This window comes from Sparus aurata, chromosome 6, assembly GCF_900880675.1.
Source record: "Sparus aurata chromosome 6, fSpaAur1.1, whole genome shotgun sequence".
In the NCBI taxonomy this organism is placed as follows: Eukaryota; Metazoa; Chordata; class Actinopteri; order Spariformes; family Sparidae; genus Sparus; species Sparus aurata.
Window position 1 is genome coordinate 37969953 of NC_044192.1, and position 21661 is coordinate 37991613.

A 21661-nucleotide genomic window follows, 5' to 3' on the forward strand; every position below is an offset into this window, starting at 1 on the left:
AACCTCAGTACCTGATCTCCCATACTGGAAGATAGACTCACCCTACCAGGGGGAGCACCACCGAAACGGGCTGATGCTGAAGTGGTAAGGTTCCTGGCTGGCACAACATTGTCTCTTCCTGCAGGCGACTGAAGTGTGTGAAGATCTCTGTTCTCTGTAGAAAGACTCGCACGTGCATCCCTGTCAGGTGGCAAGGGTGGCAGTGTTGAATGTGAATGGATGTCTCTGTCCATGTCCAATGGATGTGTGGGAATGTCTGTGGTGGGTGAAAATCGGTCTGGCTGGCTGTGGTCAGTATCAGGGGAAGTGGAGCCCCCCTGTTGAAGCGTGGTTGAATCTTCCTTCTCATGGGGTGCTGTCTGGTTAGCTCCAGCTGCTCCTGTGTCTAATGCCAGCAGGTCACTCAACATATCATCTAGGAGTAGAAGTTGGGACATGCCTCCGTCCTCCAGGGCTTCCAGCTTCTTACTTCTGATGTAGTCAACAATCAGGTCATATAGTTCTGGTTCACTTAGTTCATCAACACTGTCGGTTATGGCACCTTCATCAACTGAGCTCACAACTTTCAGCAGCTGACTTGTACTTAAAACAGAAAGCCTCTTCTGGATCTGGTGGATTAGCGCCCATCGAGGGGTGACAGTGGCCATGATAACATTTCACTTCCGCTCTCTGGATGAAACACAGGATGACAGCCTTCCCTGAAGCCTTGGACACAGGTTCACGTCATCTCAGCACTCACTTCACCAGGCAGCGATGCTAACTCATCCAGGACGAGCCCCCAATTGTTACCGGCTCCAGACCTAGGGGTAATCTGGGCCAGTAGCAAAGGTTACACAGGCTAGAGAGCTATATATATATATATATATATATATATATATATATATATATATATATATATATATATATATATATATATATATATATATATATATATATATATATATATATATATATATTTCTTTGGATGATATAGAGAGAAGACAAAGGTTATCGTCTTGCTCAGGCCAGTGCACGTTTATTTCTGAGCTGTGCACGAGCAGAGCACATAGCTGAAATCTCCCTAACGGATCCACAGTAGCACCAGAGCGCCATCTGCTGACTAGTTTGGGTATAACAAGTGTTAAATCATTCAAATAATTACAAAAAAATAGGGGGGTGTCTGTTTAAATCAAAACTTAAAATGTGGCATTTCCAACCCACTACATTTAAAGCAAAATAGATCATTTTAAATTTGTTTTATACATCAGTTGTGGTATCTATGAGCTACAACATGAGTAATGGATAAGTTTAACCACCCAGCAGAAGTGGGAGATGGATGGATCGAGGGAGAGATGGGGATAGATGGAACGAGAGGAAGATGGAGGGAGGAGTTTAACGAAGATGGAGAAGAGAGGAAGGATGGTGAGAGGATGAGAGTTTCAGTTCAGATTGTTCAAATGTGTTACTAGTCCATAACTGACCTTACTGTCAGCAAGGACACCAAGAAACTATGATTCTGGACCAAGAATTCAGTTCTAGTGTTTTCTTTCCAAAAACACAGCTGTTAATGTTCTCTTCCCAAGCGCACTTTAAGGTATTCTCATGTTAACAGCAACAACAAAACAGCTGTTTTACAGTAATATGCAATAATAATAAAAGGTTATTGTACCTGTTGAATTGTGTATAATGAATAAAAATACACATGAATGTGAAAAAATGACTGTTATTTAGGGAGGGAGGGAGGTGGGGAGGAAGGTAAGTTGTTCCACAAGACCACTTTTTTTGGACATGCTATATCATCGAAACAGTTATGTTTACACTCATTCTGTTTTTTGAAGGGATGCACAATATCCTGAAATGTATATTAGTTAGTGACAAAAATGGCTCATCTTACCCAAGTCTCCCCTACAGACAACAAAGTAATACAGGGTCCAATTAGAGCATGGACACATAATAATGGTGATAGTGGAAAAGACTGGATAAGCCTGTCCTCCAGCTCCTATACAAAAAGCTGCTATTTGCACACTTCATTATTCGTCCAGGCAAAAAAAAAAAAATTCAAGTTTGAAAGCTAGATTCAAGCTTGCTGAAATTAGATATTAGATTTAGCTTATCTTGAGCAGTGTTGGAAGTAACACGTTACAAAAGTAATGCAATTACTGTAATGCATTACTTTTTGCTGTAATGCAGTAATGCAGTAAGGCAATATTTTACTCGATACAAATCTAAGTAATGTGCGTTACAATGCATTTTAAACCCGAAATTAAAGCTAGGGTCTGTAATGTTGTTCAGAAACACATTTTGTTATACTGGGTGAAATGATCCTGCTATCCTGAGAGTAGTCAATACATTATGTATTCAGAAAAAGGAATGAAAATAATCAGACCTCTGTGGCAGCTGTAGGACTGAGAAAAATCTGACCAATCCGTGCCATCCGGCTCAGACGGCACGGATTGATCAGATGCACGGATTGGTCAGATACCTTCATGTCTCGTCCTCTGTCACTCCCTCTCCGCGCGTGCACACGTTACGTTTCACCGATGCCGGAAATATTCAGCACACTCCTCTGCAGAAATACGGAGTTGCAGGAGAAGACGTTCATTTGGTTACAATGGCAGAGAAAATGCAGCCAGCGTTACTTGTAACAGCTCACCCCGCTAAAAAGGCAAAGAAAAGAAAGCCTGAGGCAGAAAAGGCTGCAACGAAAAAGGCTCTGGATAAAGAAAGAAGTTGGACCGAGTCAACATCGGTGTGGCGTTTGAGCGGTGGAGACAACTGGGGCATGTGAAGGGCTTGAAAAGTGATGCAGAGGTTGCTCTCTTTCTGTTGGACAGGTAATTATTTGTTTGTTTCAGGGGGTTTTGTTATTTTCATGAAATATGTGAGGTTTGCCAACTTGGCTCCGTTTGTAGCTCGTATTAGCCCAATGCTAACGTTAGTTTCTTTGTGTGTTGTTTTTAGCCATGAGAATGGCTAATGAGTCGGCCCAATTTCCACTGGATAGGGGTCCGCTGCGTTACGGCTCCGATCTGGTTTTGCTCCGCCGTCCGGCAATCCCCACCGGTTGCGGTTTGAGTCCGCAACGGCGCAGTACGGTAGACAGCTGGCCTCACGATGTGTGCTAGTGTCAACATGGAGAAAAGTAACCGGATGTCGTTTGTTATTTTGGCGCTTGACTTCCTGTCTGTCCGTGCTAAATTCAGCTGAATTGCTGCATGTTGCTCCGGCATCTCCTTCTCCCTGCTGAGTCCCACTTCCCAGATGCGCGTTCAAGTTTGCGGGGGAGTGGCTTTGGATGGAGCACTTACGGGATGGGGAGGGGGGGGGTGGATCTTAGAGGAGGTGCCACTTTCACATCTTGCTAGCTCTCTTGCTAGCTCTCCAGGATTGTAGACCCTAGCTTTAAGTGGTGTGTTGTTTTTATACAAATTAACCAACACTGCGAGATTAGCAGAGGAGAAAAAAAAATTGCGTAAATGTTTACTTCCTGTTAGTGCTAGAAAACTATTGATTGAGGAGAAGATGACTGCAGCAGCAGACAAGTTGGACCCTATACTCACGAGATGGACATACGCTCATTACTTTCAGTTCGTCAGAGACAAGGATGTGAAAACCAAAAGATCCTACCTCGCGAAATAGCACAATTAATTTCACGAAACATCTAGAGCGGTGCCACACTAACATTAAGCTAGTAACCAAAAGAAAGCAAACTGAGGATGACAGTGGAGAAAAAACATTCTCCCGTTCTGCGATGCTTGAACCTTGAGAAGTGAGGAGACTGGTGGCAGAGTATGTCGTCGAAGATATGCTGCCACTCCACCAACAGTGGATTCTCCATCTTTTATAAAAATTGTGAGCAATTGTGAGCAAGATCCCCCATCCAGGCAATGACAGGATAAGCTATCATTGTCAGGCCGGGGGGGTTAAAGGGAAGACTATGGAAAGGGGAAGGTGGACCCAAATGCAGTTAAACAGGGGACTTGAGGCAAGATCAGGGAAAAACCAAAGCGAGCTTTATTTTAAAGCTGAACACGAAAAACAGGAGCAGACAAAACGGGGGCAAGAGACAAAGTAGCAACCTAAAACTGGGCAAAGTACAAACCAAATAGCAAAGTACAAATCAAAACCAAAGTCCAAATCAAAAATGCAAAATGCAAAACTCAAATCCAAAACACATACCGTGGGGAACAAGGAGCAGACAGGAGCAGGCACATGAACGGGAACATGGACGAGACAGAGGCTGACAATTACAATGACCAGACAAGGAGTGAAGGGAACACAGAGACTAAATACACAGACACTGATGACAAGACAAGGAACAGGTGAGGTGGACCAACAGGTGAGATAACGAAGGGGAGGAGCACATGAGAACATGAAGGGAACAAAGCAAATGGACAGAGGGAGCCAGAGGGAACATAGGAAAATACACAGGAGAACTTAAAGGACACATGAGGGCATGGAAGAACAAGACACAAGACAAGAAACAAAGACATGGAAATCAAATACAAGAAACCACAAGACAAAACCAGACAAGAACACAACAAACAGATCTACAGTCATGACAATCATTGCCTCAACAGGTTAGTGCTGCTGGGCTACTGACTATAATATAAATATTGCGACATAATGTCAATCTGTTTCACGTCAGTTTGTGTCCAGATAAAACAGACAAAAACTTCTGTTAAACACAGTAAACATTAGCTAAAGGGCCTTACAATATAGGCTCCCCCCCAAACACACACACACACACACACACACACACGAAACCAGCAGTTTTTGAAAGGTCTGCCTAAACTAAAACTTTCAATACATTGTAGATGCATTATTGGAATCTGTACTGTCTCTGATATATAGAGGAAGGTGGGACATGTCTATGCACCATGCATGCTTAATCACATCTAGAGGACATTTTAGAAAATGCTTTCCCTTATATTAATAACGACCAACATTTTTTGACACATTGATTTTTCAACGTAAATCTTCTCATGGGACTGAAACAGGTAGTGCACCCCAAATGTTTCAATTTTAACATTGCAATTCATGTTCAGCATGTTCAGCATGGCCAGCCCTTTCAAAAACTGTTGTTTTCAGTCAGTGCGTTTACATGCACATCTTAGTCAGATTACAGCCATATTTCGACTATGCTACTCAATCAGACAACTGCAATTATCCGAGTATACATGCCGGTGAGAAAATTGGATTATTGGCCGGAGCATGTCATACCCCGGTACGCTAGGTGGCGCTGTACCCATTTCAACTAGTGTTAACGGCGCACCTCCGGCTGACCTCTTTACGTCAGCAGCTGCCTCGGCATTCAAGAAAGATGGCGTACGAAGAGCGAGACGAAGCTACATCTTTGTTGGAAGGAAGGAAAAAGACCGCCGTCCGTCTACTTCCGGCTCACGGCCCCGGGGAAAAATCTCGCGCCTGCCCAGAACGCAAAATCCGTTCCGATCCACTGGAACGTATACATGCAGGAGTAATGCGACTTTCAATCGAATAATCTGGGTGCTTTAATTCGACTATGAGAAATCCGATCCGGTCCAATTTTAGTCAGACTAAGGTGTATACATGCATTTTAGAAATCCCATCATAGTCAGACTAACACAGTAATTCGGTTTTCTTGAGTGTCATGTAAACACACTGAGTGTTGGTGGTTGTGAATGGAGGGTAGCCTACATTTTAAGGCCCTATAGCTAATGTTTGTTTATTGCCTTTAGGCCTCTAGCTTAAAAGTAATAAAATAGTAGTGTAATGCCTTACAATTCAAAGACAGTAATATTGTAATGTAACAAATTACTTTGAAATGACAGTAACAAGTAATAGATAATGCATTACATGTTTGGATTAACTTGCCCAACACTGATCTTGAGTCTCTGAAGTTTCTGATCTTATGTCACTTCAATCCAGCATCTAGTATCATTATACACAAGGCATCACAACATGGCATGAGTAAAGGGTGTGAACAAACTCATAATCAAGAATTAGAGAGATACCAAAGTAATAAGAATGAGATTTGCGAGTCAAATCAGATCTTTAAGACAGATTGTACCACTGTCGTGGTGACATGGCTCAGGAGGTAGAGCTGTCATCTAGCTATCTGAAGGTTCCTGGTTCAATCCTGGGCTGTAGATAAAACAACAGTGTTCTGTTGGCAAGGTTCAAAAGATCCACAAGTAATACTAGTCTTGTGCAACCAGGGCTTAAGAGGATATACTAAAGGGTTCAATGCAGGCTCACTGACTGCCTGATCTCACTGACAGCAGACCAGCAGTCTGGTGTGTAGAGCTTTTGGTGTGTTTTGTGTGTAGCTATTAGCTACTAGCTTGGTTTGACACACAGACAAGCAGACACACTCACACTAAACTACTATGCCTACCACGCCATGTGAGGACTACACAGTCCTTAAGAAAGCAAATAAAAAGATTGCTGACGTGAAAGAAGACATCCGTCGACTCTCCATTTTCCAGGGGGCTCCATGGCCACCCCTGGTACTTTTTTTTTTACCATTAAATGTTTTTTTATACATTATCATATTTTATAATGTTCTGTCATGGACTATGTCACTTCACTGCTAACAGAAAAGAGAGCTGCTCACTGCCAGTTGCAGCTTCTTATCTTGATCTGCAGTCTCTGTTCATTTTTTGTCATGATTGTTATTATTAGTACTTAGATTATCAAAAATCACAGTTACATGTCAGGATGTGGTTATTATAGACAGATTAAATATTTAACTGTCATATGTCATCACAGTAACAGCGTTACATACATTAGCAGCTGTAAACACATAAACACATTATACAACACATCATGTGGTTTGGTGTCGACCTGTATACTGAACGTATCAGGAGTAATCAACGTTTATAATCATCAGAGAACGTTACAGACATTGTTTTTGGTTGCTCTCCGTTTCCAGAGGATTCACAGAGAAGCTGGAGAAGTTTGTGACATTTTCATCCCGGATTTTTGTGAGGAGGGAATTAAACACCTGTCCCAAATAAACGCCTGGTCCGTTAAGTGATTGAAACAAATACACGCCCGGATATTATTTGGTATTTTACGGTAGATCCCACCTCATCAGCACGAGCTGAACAATAAATCTAACATAGCAAGAGAGGCGGGACTTAAGGCAGAACAGCCAATCATCAGCCAGTCAGTCCCAAAGCCAGTGTCATGTTTGAAGCAGCAACAGGAGAGGGAGGAGGAGAGGGGGAGGGAGGAGAGGAGAGAGGAGGCAGCTGCAGCGAGCGCAGACTTAGAGCGGCGGTAGAAAGTGACTCCGGCCGTGAGGCGTTTGTGCAAAACTGCAGTAAATCTGCAGAAAAACTGTGGGTGTTGAACCCTTTCACTGGGAAAACTGTGGGTGTTAACACACACATCCCCCACGGATGCTTGTTGAAATGAAATCAGCAGTGACGGGCTAGTTGTTTTGGTAGCGGCTAAATTAGCATGTCGCGATACTTTGTACAGGGGATCACGTCTGCGCCGAGTAGATTCGCAGAAAAATGAGGTGCGTCCCTGGGACGCATGGATAGTGAGTTTAGTGCGTCCTTTCAGATTTTAATGCGTCAGGGACGCAGGACGCGTACCTAGCAACATCACTGCAGCAGATGTTGCAGATCCAGATGTTTATTAACAATCATTAAAACTGTAACCAAATGAACCTGCACCGTCCAACTAACTCTCTACCAGAAGTTGGGAACTGGAACCTCCTCAGAGACCAATGTTGTCCCCAGACAACTGGTTGAGAATCACTGCTTTACAAAAAACTACATCTGATGCAGCCATTGTCGCGGTTTTGTGTTGACAAACGCAGTCGAGAGCGTGGCTACTTTGGTGGTATCCTTATTGGGAGGGATGACGTATTTCCGCTTTTACGTAGATCCCAGTGGAGAGCGTGCACTGTGATAGGTTTCCTTCTTTGACAAACACAGCTTGTGTCCGATAGTATTTTAGAAAAAAAAAAAAAAAAAAGAGCAGACCTGAAAGTAACGAGTACTTTTCAGCCTTCCTAGAAATTAACTCGAGTAAAAATATTTGTCTTGGAAATGTATTCAAGTAAGAGTAATAAGTACCAAAGAAATCTAATACTCAAGTAAAGTACAAATCCTCTGGATATGTACTTAAGTACAGTACTCAAGTAAATTTACTCCGTTACTGTCCACCACTGGCCACTGGTCATGGTCAGGGCTGTAAACTAACTTTTTGGCTCACCTGCCAAGGGGACCGGTAGATGAAAGAATCTACCGGCCAAGTAAATTTTTTACTGGCCAAATAATAAATTGCCTCTTTTTGTTGCATATACATCTGTTTCAGTACTTTTCATGGAGATAACAGTATTATATACCAATACATGCTTAGAAAAGAGGACAAAGTATTATTTAGAAATACATTTTAATATTATTAATTAAATTTCATAACATTGCAAATTGAAAACTTGAACAGTGCAAATCTTTGACAAAGGAAACACTCATTAATTAACTATCAGGCTCTGTAATAGACTTGTCAGTGGCGACTGTACCATAATAACATTTACACTGGATTTGATAGACCCATGGTTTTACACGTTTTGTGACGTGACAACTGTTCTCATATTAAGCCACTTGATTATCATACTGAAACCTAGTTGAAGGAAGTTGTTTAGAAATTATGCGCAACATTAGTACAACTTCCCTCAGCTCATGAGTTAGAGGTGTCGTCATTGCTGCGCTGGAATCACAGTCACTGTGCCAAACTGATTAGAGCGGTGACGCGCACGCTTCGATGCTTCTGAGGGGAACTATTTTCTACAGCGGTGACGCCGGGGATCTACTTCAGTGCGACACACAACAAATAGCCGGTTTAGCATTAACGTTTGCTACCGTCATAATTTATCACTTTACAGCTACTACAATGTTTTGCTATATCATGCATAATTTATTGCAAGAGCACGACCATCGGGACAAACATTTACCCGCCCCGTGGCATGTATCCCTCCAAAATTCAGTCACCAGGGGAATATTTTAGTCGCATTTGGCAAGTGGCGACCACTAGTTTACAGCGCTGCGTGGGCCGAGGTGGTGGTCCGTGGTAGAAACAGTCGGGCGGTCCGGTCTGCCTCGCCACCTCACCTGGACCTCTCCAACTGCTACACGGTACTGTCCGATGAAGCCACGGCCCACACAGGTGACCCGGCTGTCGCTCCGGCTGCTCCGACTCGCCCTGTCCTGGACCCATGGCCAAGCACGACACCGGCCGACACTCAGTGCTTTACATGACACCCAAGAAAACCGAATTACTGCGTTAGTCTGACTATGAACAGATTTTTAAGATGCATGTATACACCTTTGTCTGACTAAAATCGGACCGGATCGGATTTCTCATAGTCGAATTACACTACGTAGATTATTCGATTGAAAGTCGCATTACTCCTGCATGTATACGTTTCCAGCGGATCGGATCGGATTTTGTGTTCTGCGCAGGCGTGAGATTTTTCCCCGGGGCCGTGAGCTGGAAGTAGACGGGCGGCGGAGGCGGCGGCGGCTTTCCTCCGAAATCACGTCAAGAAAGAGCACCAGAGTGCCCCTAGTCCGTGTAATTATCATGTACACCATATACGAAGTGTACAAAGATGTAGATTCGTCTCGCTCTTCGTACGCCATCTTTCTTGAATGCCGAGGCAGCTGGTGACGTAAAGAGCTCATGAGTTAGAGGTGTCGTCATTGCTGCGCTGGAATCACAGTCACTGTGGCAAACTGATTAGAGCGTAGATTATTCGATTGAAAGTTGCAATACTCCTGCATGTATACGTTTCCAGCGGATCGGATCGGATTTTGCGTTCTGCGCAGGCGCGAGATTTTTCCCCGGGGCCGTGAGCTGGAAGTAGACGGGCGGCGGAGGCGGCGGCGGCTTTCCTCCGAAATCACGTCAAGAAAGAGCACCAGAGTGCCCCTAGTCCGTGTAATTATCATGTACACCATATACGAAGTGTACAAAGATGCAGCTTCGTCTCGCTCTTCGTACGCCATCTTTCTTGAATGCCGAGGCAGCTGGTGACGTAAAGAGGTCAGCCGGAGATGCGCCGTTAACACTAGTTGAAATGGGTACAGCGCCACCTAGCGTACCGGGGTATGACATGCTTTCGGCCAGTAATTCGATTTTCTCACTGCCATGTAATCTCGGATAATTGCAGTAGTCAACTGAGCAGCATAGTCGAACTATGGCTGTAATCTGACTAAGCTGTGCATGTAAACGCACTGACTGTCACTTCACCTCGGGTGGGCACTCTACTGTGAGGCCGGATCGACGGCCGTTGACCAAAGCAACATCGTCTTCTCGCTGTAAGTTGTTAAGGGACGCCGTACTAAGACGGTCTGAATGTCTTCCTCGCACTGAGCCGAGAGAGGATCCTCCTTCTGGGCTCAAAGCCCCCGGGCCCCTGTTACATCACCCACCTGCCCAGGCTGACCGCCTCCAGCCGGTGACCACCGGCGTGCAGGCGGGTCGTGCATTTCCAGGCCACAGGAGTCCACAACCGTCACATCCCCGTCCTCGCCCCCTCTTCTCACCGACCACACTGATAACCGGGGACTCCCTCATCAGGAATATTTGGTTCTTCAATACTGTCACTCGCTGTTTCCCTGGAGCCACCATACCAGATATCCTGGACAAGCTCCCGGGGCTGCTGCTCTCACTCCCCTCCTCTATCAGTCAGGTGATAGTCCACGTCAGGACCAACGACTTAGCCCGTGAGCAGTCAGAGCTTACCAAAAAGGATTTTAATGGTCTTTTATCCTTTTTAAGTGCCTGTGGAAAATCTGTTTTTATTTCTGGCCCAATCCCCACAGTGGTCCGTGGAGTAGGGTGTTTTAGCAGATTGCTCAGTCTCCACAGCTGGCTCCAATCAGCCTGCACAACCCTCAACATTGGTTTTATTGACAATTTTAACCTGTTTTGGGGGCATTCAGCCTTCTTCAGGAGCGATGGCCTCCATCCCAGCACGCTGGGTAGCCGCATGCTTGCGGCTAATATACAGTACGCTGTACAATCTGTACAAACCACCTATTGACTCACTGCTGATACACCTGCACACGGACCCTCTGCCCCTCACTCACCTTCACCCTCCCCCTCCTACACTATACACGCCCCCTGTTCAGTCGCCCCTGAGGCACAGAACAAGACCTACACCATCAAAACCAGAATTTCACACAGACAAATTACACCCAGGACTGTTTTTAGACCAAACTGTGTTTTTAACATTCCTTTAGAAAGACACGATGAGCGCACATTCAGCACAGACATTAAAATGGCCGTGCTGAAGGTGCACACTCTTTTAAATAAATCCTTTATCATAAACAATGTAATTTTAGATAACAACCTTGACAGCATTCTCCTTACAGAGACATGGCTTGGCACTGATGCACCTGTTGTTCTCACTGAGGCTTCCCCACCAAATTTTTACTTTTTATTTTCTACAAGAGGGGGACAAAAAGGAGGCGGAACTGCGTCAATCACTAAAGACACCATGCTGTCAAATGAAGTCTTTTTTAACAAATATTTATTTTTTGAGTACCATGCCTTTGTTTTTAGCAGCCCCCCCATCCTCTTTATGACAGTCTACAGACCACCCCGCTATTCCACCTCTTTTTTACAGTGAATTCTCAGAGCTACTGTCAATAACACATAGCAATTATAACAGAATATTAATAACCGGTGATTTTAATTTACACATAGATAATTCCTCAGATCCAATGTCGAGAGAATTTTTAAACCTTCTACATTGCCTTGATTTTAATCAACATGTCACACAGCAGACCCACAGCAGGGGGCGCACCTTGGACCTGGTCATAACCTATGGCCTGTCCGTTGGTGCGCCCTCTGTTGTGGACCTGGCTGTGTCTGACCACTTTTGTGTGTTTTTTACAATCACCACTTTTAACCAGCGGGAGGCCCCAGTGAGAACAGTGAGGAAACGCTACCTAACTTCTGAAGTGGCTGCAAATTTATCCAGATTTTACAGAGCACTCCTGCAGAACTTTTACCAGCACCATGTGATTTTATTGTTGACAATTTTAACCATAAAATAAAATCAATGCTGGACTCAGTGGCTCCACTCTTAATAAAAACAATTAATACAAGACCTACACCCCTGTGGAGAAATATAGAAACTAAAAAACTAAAGAGAAACTGCAGGAGTGCTGAGAGGAGATGGAGAAAAACAAAGTTAACAGTTCACTATGAAATTTTACGTGGACAGAACCTACAATAACGCAATCAAACAGGCAAGAATCTCCCATTTCCCAAAACTAATCGACAAACATAAAAACAACCAAAAATTCCTCTTCTCCACAATTGACCTTTTAACAAACAAAAATTTGAATAGATCCTCCAAAACACCAACTGACGCCCTTTGCGAGGACTTTGCAGACCACTTCAGAAGTAAAATCAATGACATCAGATCGAGTCTTTTACCTCAACAGATTTCAAATGTCGACACACCTGGATCATTGATTTTACCCGAGGAGACACTGGAAAGTTTTGCCCTGGTTGATGCGAGGACACTTGGTCGAATCTTCTCCCAAGTAAAGCCCACAACCTGCCTATTAGACCTAATTCCCTCACCATTTTTTAAAACACTTTGTGGATTCTTTGAGGATCAGGTTATACATGGTGAATTGCTCTCTTCAGACGGGTGACTTCCCCGCCTCCTTTAAAACGGCGGTGGTGAAGCCCCTTCTGAAGAAGAGCAACTTAGATCCCAACATCTTTAATAATTGTCGGCCTGTATCCAACTTACCGTTTTTAAGTAAAATTTGGGAAAAACTTGTTTTCAATCAAGTAAATGACTTTTTAATCACAAACAACATTTTAGAGAAGTATCAGTCTGGTTTCAGGACGAACCACAGTACAGAGACAGCCCTTTTAAAGATTTTAAACGACATCAGGTGCAACTTGGATAACCATAAACTCACAGTATTGGTACTACTGGATCTAACTGCCGCCTTCGGTACAGTAGACCATCACATTTTATTAAATAGACTGAAGAACCTGGTCAGCCTCTCTGGTACTGTTCTTAACTGGTTCATCTCTTACCTCACAGACCGACACTTCTTTGTAAGTATGGATACATGTTCCTCAGAAACCCACAAAATAAAGTGTGGGGTTCCCCAAGGGTCAATTGTAGGTCCAACTCTTTTTAATCTTTACATGCTTCCCCTTGGGGACGTCATCAGGAGACACGGCATCAGCTTTCATAGTTATGCTGACGATACGCAACTGTACATCGCCGTGTCTCCTGATGACACGGGGCCTATTGATGTCCTTTTTAACTGCATTTTAGATATCAAGACATGGATGGCAGCGAATTTCCTACAGCTCAACCAGGACATAACAGAGGTTTTACTCATTGGTCCTGAAGGCCAGAAAGAGAAACTTTTACCAAAGTTAAAGGATTTAAGCTGAAGGATTAAGCACAGCAGGGTTCTTGAAACACCAGTTTCACAGCCCTGCTCCAGGTGGCCTATTTCAGTGCCTTTCCCTTTAAATGCTAATGAGCTACTGCGTGCCGCCCCACGGTGCCGCCCACCTCTTCCTGCCTGCGGAAGATGTGAGGACGGCATCATGTGACCATGGCAACGGCGGAGTTTCTGGAAGTAATGGCCGCCGGACAACAGACAGCGGTCCGACCCAGAACAACAAGAGGCTCCAGAAGAAAGTAAGCAGCCAAGAATGAACATTGATGTTTCTCAGTGGTTAGTAGTTAAGTTTGTTACCTCGACATTACTTTTATGTTACTGCAGACTAACGAAACTTTTACGAGCTTACTGTCCGTCTGCCCCGCGTTGTTCTGATAACAGCCCCCTTCTCCTGCCTCCAGTGTTTACATCATAAAGCTTAGCCAAACCTTGGCTGGTGTTTACTGCTGTTCAGTTGCAGTAACGCGGATGCAATTTAGCAACAGCCGTTACAAGACAAAAGCGTAACCCCATAATATTATTTACCTTTATGTAGCCAGGTAAGTTGATTGAGAACCTCTTATTTGTAGTGATGACCTGTTATTAGCTACTGCCAGCAATTTTCAAGTTTTCAATAAGCCACAGTTGCCCCCCCCATCACCTCTCTACCAGCAGAATTGTTTTTTTTACCAGTTACAACGGTTTATAAACTTTAGATATATTACCAAAGAAACAATGCGACGTGATTAGCGATTATAGTTTCCAATGAATAATAAAAATTCTGCATAAAAAGCAGGTGTTCCTGTGGCAATTGTGTACAAATGCCTACATAACCTGAGAATATCTGCTGTATGGAAATACCACAATGAAGTGTGAACACTGGGCAAACAAGGTTGTCATTTTGCTGTCTCTCTTTTCTCTAATCTATTGTCACTCACTCACCTTTCATAATTTCTAGGTTACACGAAGACTACAGCAGCATCCTGAGCCACCATCATGCATGGTGGACCCTCCTGGCCTGTAACCTGTCTGCCTGAATGTATCTGCACTGCAGAATGCACTGAACATTTATCGGACAGTCTATGGACCTTTACGTCCAAGGGGAATAGTGCAGTCAGCTTTTAGTCACATAAATACTATTAATTTATAGCAAAAGTATTATGATGAAAAGTACATAACTGATTCCTCTATCTTACATTGCTTATAGTTTATCTTTTACTTATTACCATGAAAATTACATATCAAACAATGAAAACACAGAACAGTCAGGAAAGATGTTTTATTGTAAGAAACATTTGTAAACATGTGTTGACATGAATGAAATAATAACAAGAAGAAGAAAATATCATAAAGTGAAACAGTTTGACTTTATATATCAACTTCAATATCAATATGAAAATGATAACAAAGAAAGTATCTAGTTGCCATGGGTGTAAACATTCAGTGCTGACTTTATATTGAATTGTGTTCAGCCAATAGCCTACAGAAGCTTTGTAAACTGGTGCTGGGGCTCTCTGGGGTGGAGAGTGAGAGTTGCATGGTCCGAGAGGTCTTCAGGGATTATGAGTTTCAGCACCTCGTTCACATATGGGGCAGGGTCCTGGAAAACCTTCTCGAAGATCAGGTCCAACAGAGCATCACCGCAGTCTGCAGTGCAATAAACAAAAATGTATGTTTACAGGAAAATTGCAGTAGAACCAAAAAGCCTTGTGCTGTACTGTTGTGAAGTTTCTCTTATTTCTCCTAATTACTTCTTATTTATACATTCTCCTTATTATTTATTTTGAAAACCATCTTAAAAGAATTCAGATTTTAAGTGTTTGTGTCCAACCTTTTGTGTGATGCCTGTGTATCCATGTTTATTTTAATTTGTGAGGTTCAAATAAAAGATTGTAAAACTTACGGAATGTCGCCTCTGTCTTCATGGGTTTGGCTCTGCACTCTCCCTTCCTTCCTTCCTGGACTTTGGAAAGCTCAGTTTGAAAAGAGTATCTCCTGTTGATGTGGTGGCTTGTCCTCTATCAGCCTTCTCACTGTAATGCAGTGCAGCCAGGTAGAGTCTTGAACAGTAAAAATACAATAAAACATGAAAACAATTGCAAGAAATGGGCAAACAATTTGAAATGTTCTCAACAAGTAATCACAGTTTAATCATCCTGCACAGAATTCCCAGATATGGATAACACATGACAGCACTGTTACAATATAATTCAAGCACTAAAGGCTGCAACGCGTTACATTACTCTAACCTGACCTCTTTATTTCAGTAACGAGTAATCTAACGCGTTAACATTTCCAAACCAGTGATCAGATTAAAGTTATTTATTCAAGTCACTCCTCCTTGAACTGGCACCTTATCGTGGTGGAGGGGTTTGAGCACCCGAATGATCCTAGGAGCTATGTTGTCCGGGGCTTAATGCCCCTGGTAGGGTCTCCCAAGGCAAACAGGTCCTAGGTGACGGGTCAGACTAAGATCGGTTCACTCGCCCCTGATGAAAGCAAGAATACCAAGGACGTGCACGTCGCCCGGATCGGCGTCACAGGGGCCCCACCCTGGAGTCAGGCCTGGGGTTGGGGCTGGCAGGCGAGCGCCTGGTGGCCGGGTCTCTGCCCACAGGACCCGGCCGGGCGCAGCCCGAACGAGCAACGTGGGCCCGCCCTCCCGTGGGCTCACCACTCGCGGGAGGGTTCAGAAGGGGCCGGTGCAGAGGGATATGGGTGGCGGTCGTGGGTGGGGGCCCCGGCGGCCCAATCCCCGGATGGTGACTCTAGCCATGAGGACATGGAATGTCACCTCACTGGGGGGGAAAGAGCCTGAGCTGGTGCGGGAGGTTGAGCGGTACTGGCTAGAAATAGTCGGGCTCACCTCCACGCACAGCCTGGGCTCTGGAACCCAACTCCTTGAGAGAGGCTGGACTCTCTTCTACTCTGGAGTTGCCCGCGGCGAGAGGCGGCGAGCTGGTGTGGGCTTGCTCATAGCCCCCCAGCTCAGCTGCCATGTGTTGGAGTTCTCCCCGGTGAACGAGAGGGTCGTTTCCCTGCGCCTTCGGGTCGGGGATAGGACTCTCACCGTTGTCTCGGCTTATGGGCCGAACAGCGGTGCAGAGTACCCGGCCTTCTTGGAGTCCCTGGGAGGGGTACTGGAGAGTGCTCCAACTCGGAGAAATGAGTTTCCTCCGCAGGGTGGCAGGGCGCTCCCTTAGAAATAGGGTGAAGAGCTCTGTCACCCTGGGAGGAGCTCAGAGTAGAGCCGCTGCTCCTCCACATCGAGAGGAGCCAGCTGAGGTGGCTCGGGCATCTGTTTCGGATACCCCCGGGACGCCTCCCTCGGGAGGTGTTCCTGGCATGTCCCTCCGGGAGGAGACCCCGAGGAAGACCCAGGACACGCTGGTGTGACTATGTCGTTCAGCTGGCCTGGGAACGCCTTGGGGTCCTCCCGGAAGAGCTGGAGGCAGTATCCAGGGAGAGGGAAGTCTGGGTGTCCCTGCTCAGGCAGCTGCCCCCGCGACCCGGCCCCGGATAAGCGGATGAAAATGGATGCGATGGATGGATATTCAAGTCACTGTGCATTACAATTATTTTGGTCATTTTCCTTAGTAAAAATATATATTCTTGCTTTCTTCTTGCATCTCGGGGAGTGATGTCACGTCCGTCTGAAGTCTGAAATGCGCGTTTTCTAGCTGGATATATGGTTATTATTTTGCGTTATTAAAAACAAAAAATCACGAATACTTGGTCAGGGGCCCGGCCCGGCCGGCCCGACCGAGGATAGCGGCGGGGTCGGGCTCGGGCAGAGAATCTAAACTGTGTAGCAGGCAACAGTACACTCATTTTGCCCTGGCCCATGCCAACATATTCCAGCTTAGAAAACGTTTTCAAATGCATTATTTCACAAAATCCTGAAAACTTAGACCCGGCGGAGGGTGTGTGTATGTACCGCTTGACCGACCGGGTCTCTGGGTTTGGATGTGGAGACCGTGTTGATGCGAACTAGAAGCTCGCGGTTAGCATTAGCTTGGAAGCTCACGGTTAGCTTTAGCTGGTACTATGTGACACTGCTTGGTTAGTTTGTGTAAAATTGCTAAATAAACACAGCTAAATACTTGCACATGCAGACATTTCCCTAGGACGCGCATTACATAATGTGCAAGATCAGAAATGTAATACACACAATGATTCTGCTGTAAAAAATGGCGCCGTTTAGATAATTTCTTCGGGTGTGGCAAACCTTCACCTGGGGCGGTGCCACCAACCTAGGGGGACGCGTCTAATCTGTCGGTGACGTCACCGACAGACTATCTTCAACTGGCCTGTATAAGCACACATTTTCTAAAGGCGGAGAAAGCAAAAAAGGGAGAGGATGAACTTTTTTCATACCAGGGGGGATTGTAGACAGGCCGGGGATGCATATTATTGATAGAAAACCGCTCTAAGGTGTATTTTGCATAATATGGGACCTTTAAGATTCTTTTACTAGTTTTTAAGTGTCTTAACGGTCTTGGGCCTTCTTACTTATCTGACTTGCTTTTACCTTAACAGCCACCGCGGACCCTGAGGTCCTCCGGCACCGGCCTTTTAACCATACCACAGGTTAGTAAGCAAGGGGAGGCGGCTTTCAGTTGTTACGGGCCCCGACTGTGGAACAGCCTGCCGGAGAACCTCAGGGTCGCAGAGACTGCTGAGGTTTTTAAAAAGAGGCTTAAGACCCATCTTTTTAACCAGGCTTTTAATTGAAATTTTAATTCTTTTTAATTCCTTTTAGGCTGCGCTAATCCGAGCACTTGTATTTTTTATCCTTTTTTACTGTTTTAATCTCTTCCGTGTTTTAGCCTTTATGCTTTTATTTTTTTAGTCTCTCATGTCTTTAGCCTTTATGCTTTTATGTTTTAGTCCATCGTGTTTTTAGCCTCTATGCTTTTATGTTTTAGTCCCTCATGTTTTTAGCCTCTATGCTTTTATGTTTTAGTCCCTCGTGTTTTTAGCCTCCATACTTTTATGTTTTAGTCCCTCATGTTTTTAGCTACTATGCTTTTTTGCCTCTCCAGTGTTTCCTCATAGGGGCTTACCAGACTGGGAGTTGTCCCTGGTCTGGCCGTGGGGGGTGCTGTCCCGTGGACAGTTTTGGCCCAGGTGACTAGAGGGCTCTGCACCTTGGTGTGGGGCCTCCTGTCTGCCCGGGTTGGGGCGGTCTCTGTGGCGGCGCTCCCTGCGGCCTTGGACTGGGATCTCTCCCAGTGTGGTTGGCCCCCCAAAGGTAGCTTCCTCTGTGCCTCAGGTCTCGCTGCCCGGCCATGTCTCTGTAGTGACAGCTAGTGTATGTGTGGGTGTGAGTGTGTGTGTCTGTGTGCGTATGTGTGAGTGTGTGTATGAGTGTGTATGTATTTGTGTATGTTTCTGTGCATGACTGTGGGGGTGGGAGGGTTGGGTTCTTTTAATTTTCTTCTCTTGATTTTATTTGATGTTTCTCTTTTTCTGCTGTTTGTACATTTCTGTAAGGCACTTTGAGATACTTTTTTGTATGAAAAGCGCCATATAAATAAAGGTTGATTTGATTTGATTTGATTTGAACAGTAGAATACAGCGGGAGTAGAGATGCAGAGACAAGGTCAGCTTCTCCCCAGGAAAAAAAAAGTTTTTCAATTAATATATATATATATATTTTTTTACATTACTTAAGTGTTTGGGTCGTAAAAAACACATTGCAAAGATTTACAACATGTCCACTGTAGTGGACAACATGATTTCCTCATTCTCACCTGAACCTTTTGTGATATTTTCATTAGACGTTTGACACATAATGGTATTTCATGAAGCGTTCTGAGTTTTTGGAGACACAGAGGAACATGTTGCACTTCATGCATATCAAAAAGGTGCTTTGCTTTTGTATCCAGGCATTCTGCATCTAGAATGTTGAACATTTGGGGCAAATGGATTGCACCGTATTAACTTATGCTCTCACCTGGTCGTTGGGGCTTCATTTAATTGATTTCTGGAGAAAATTCTTCGTCACTTGAGTTAGTTTCCTCCAGTTGACATGTCTGTGCCTGGGAGCTGCTCAGCCAAGAGAAGTTTGAACTCTAGATATTTGGAGGTTTTCTTTGCAGATCGTTGCAGGGCCTGGCTGTCTTATTGGTATTGAATCCATGAGTTGGTCATGGCCAAATCAGTGAAGTGTAGGATGGTACGAACAGTCCACTTCTTGGTGCCGCTGGACATTCTGTAGATCTTCTGCTTGCTTGTTTTCTGTTTTTGACCATCTGGAACAGGTGTCCTGGGGCTCAATCCCATGGACGGTCAATACATTGACACCCACTCGGTGAGTGTGATTTCTTGAGGTCTCCGTATGATAATTTCTGATGACCCTCTTACTTTTTTGATCAGGACCTTGTCAGCAGTAAAGTGGCACTCTTTTGGAATTTGATTGGCCCCTTTCCAGAAGAGCCACCAGAAGCTTGAAATAGTTCCTCTGGGAACCATCATGCCAGGAACATATAGATAAACTGAAAACCAGCCAGTGAAGAGAACCATTTGTTCATCAATGCAGACCTTTACTGGCCTGGGAGGATGAGGCAACCTTGGAGCACTTTTGTAAGGAGTGGGCTTACTTTCCAAAGCAGATCATTTTTCTTCTCATCCTCTGGCACATCTAGATCATTGACCACTTGTAAAACAATCTTTTATTTATTTTTTTTATTGGTGAAATTATGTGAAAGACAAGGTGACATGGGGGACAAGTAGATCACACCACGAGGATCAACGGATACAGACAGTGGACATACAGTACAGATAACAACAGAAAACAACATAGAGTTATGATGATATGTATATAAGTAGTATAGGTGTGCGTGCGTGTGCGTGCGTGCGTGTGTGAGTGAGTGTGTGCATGTGTGCAAGTAGCTGAGAGGCAGATAGTAAAGTATTATAAACATATGTAATATGTCATAGATAGATGATACAATAAAAATAAATAAGTAAATAAAGTAAAAAGTATAAATAAGAAAAGAAGAGGATGAAAAAAGTAAAAGAAAATAAATAAATAAATAAATAAGTTAAATTAGTAGTAACAGTATGCAACATGATATGAGATATATTAACATTAACAGTACAGTGTCATATAATTTAACCTAATATAATGTCATTAGATAATTTGGGATAAGACAAGACAGTATAGTGTAAAACGATCTTGTGTCATGGCTTCAGTTATAATCAGCCATGCCATGTACACTGAGATTTCTAAAAAGGTCTTGATCTCCTATGGTGTTACGTTTAAGCTGCAGCCTGAATCCTGTACCATGTGCTGGTTGGTGAAGACAGACAGATCCTGAGTTAGTTGCACATCAATGTACTGCTGGAAGTACTGCAGTCTCTACGGTTTAGGAGAGCATCATCTGGTGTAATTATGCATTCTTCCAACACAGGCCTGAAACTTAGGAGAACAAAACACATGCAATAATTAAGCACAATAAGAATGTTAAAGCAGCGGTCCTCAACCTTTTTTGGATTACGCAGAAGTAAAATACAATTATACAACAAATAATTGTCACCCGAAAATGTCTTCCTTATGTCCAGTGTACTCCGTAACTTACTAAGGCATCTAGCTTGAGTGCTTATTTTTTGGGGTATAACGTGACTGAAACAGGAACGTGTCAACGGATGTTATTAAAAGAGAATCTTTTTTCCCACAGAGGATGATGGCATACTTCATCTGTTCTGCGTCTTGGTTCACCTCATCTGGGTCCTCCTAATCTGAGCTTTCACCCTCTACTGTCTCATGATCTGGACCCTCATCCTCTGATTGATGTATGTCCGATTTACCATCAGTGATTCTATTAAGAATCCTCTCTGCGTCCGTCATAGAGCTGTCCACTGAAAGAAATGTGAAACAAACATAACCACAAAGCCCTGACGTCCAGTACAGAGTTCATGTATAAATTAGCTGTTTTTCAAATGGAAATAAATAAGCTCAGCTCTGAAGCTTGAATGAGTATCATGCTTAATTTGATTAATTTTTCCATAAAATGTGCTAGCTGAGACGGCAGCCATTTTGAAAAGACAGGCACGGGCAAGTTGTCAAGGCCACATCCTCCACATGTGGCATCTATTTAAAGCTCTCTTTAAGGAACAACAGGTGTGACATGTATAATATGAGAGATGTTAGCAAAAACGTAACGTCCACTCACATGGACAAAAATAAATTGCTGGGTCTCAGGAGGCTGTAGTGACAGGCTATTTTCCATCATGCCTAGTGC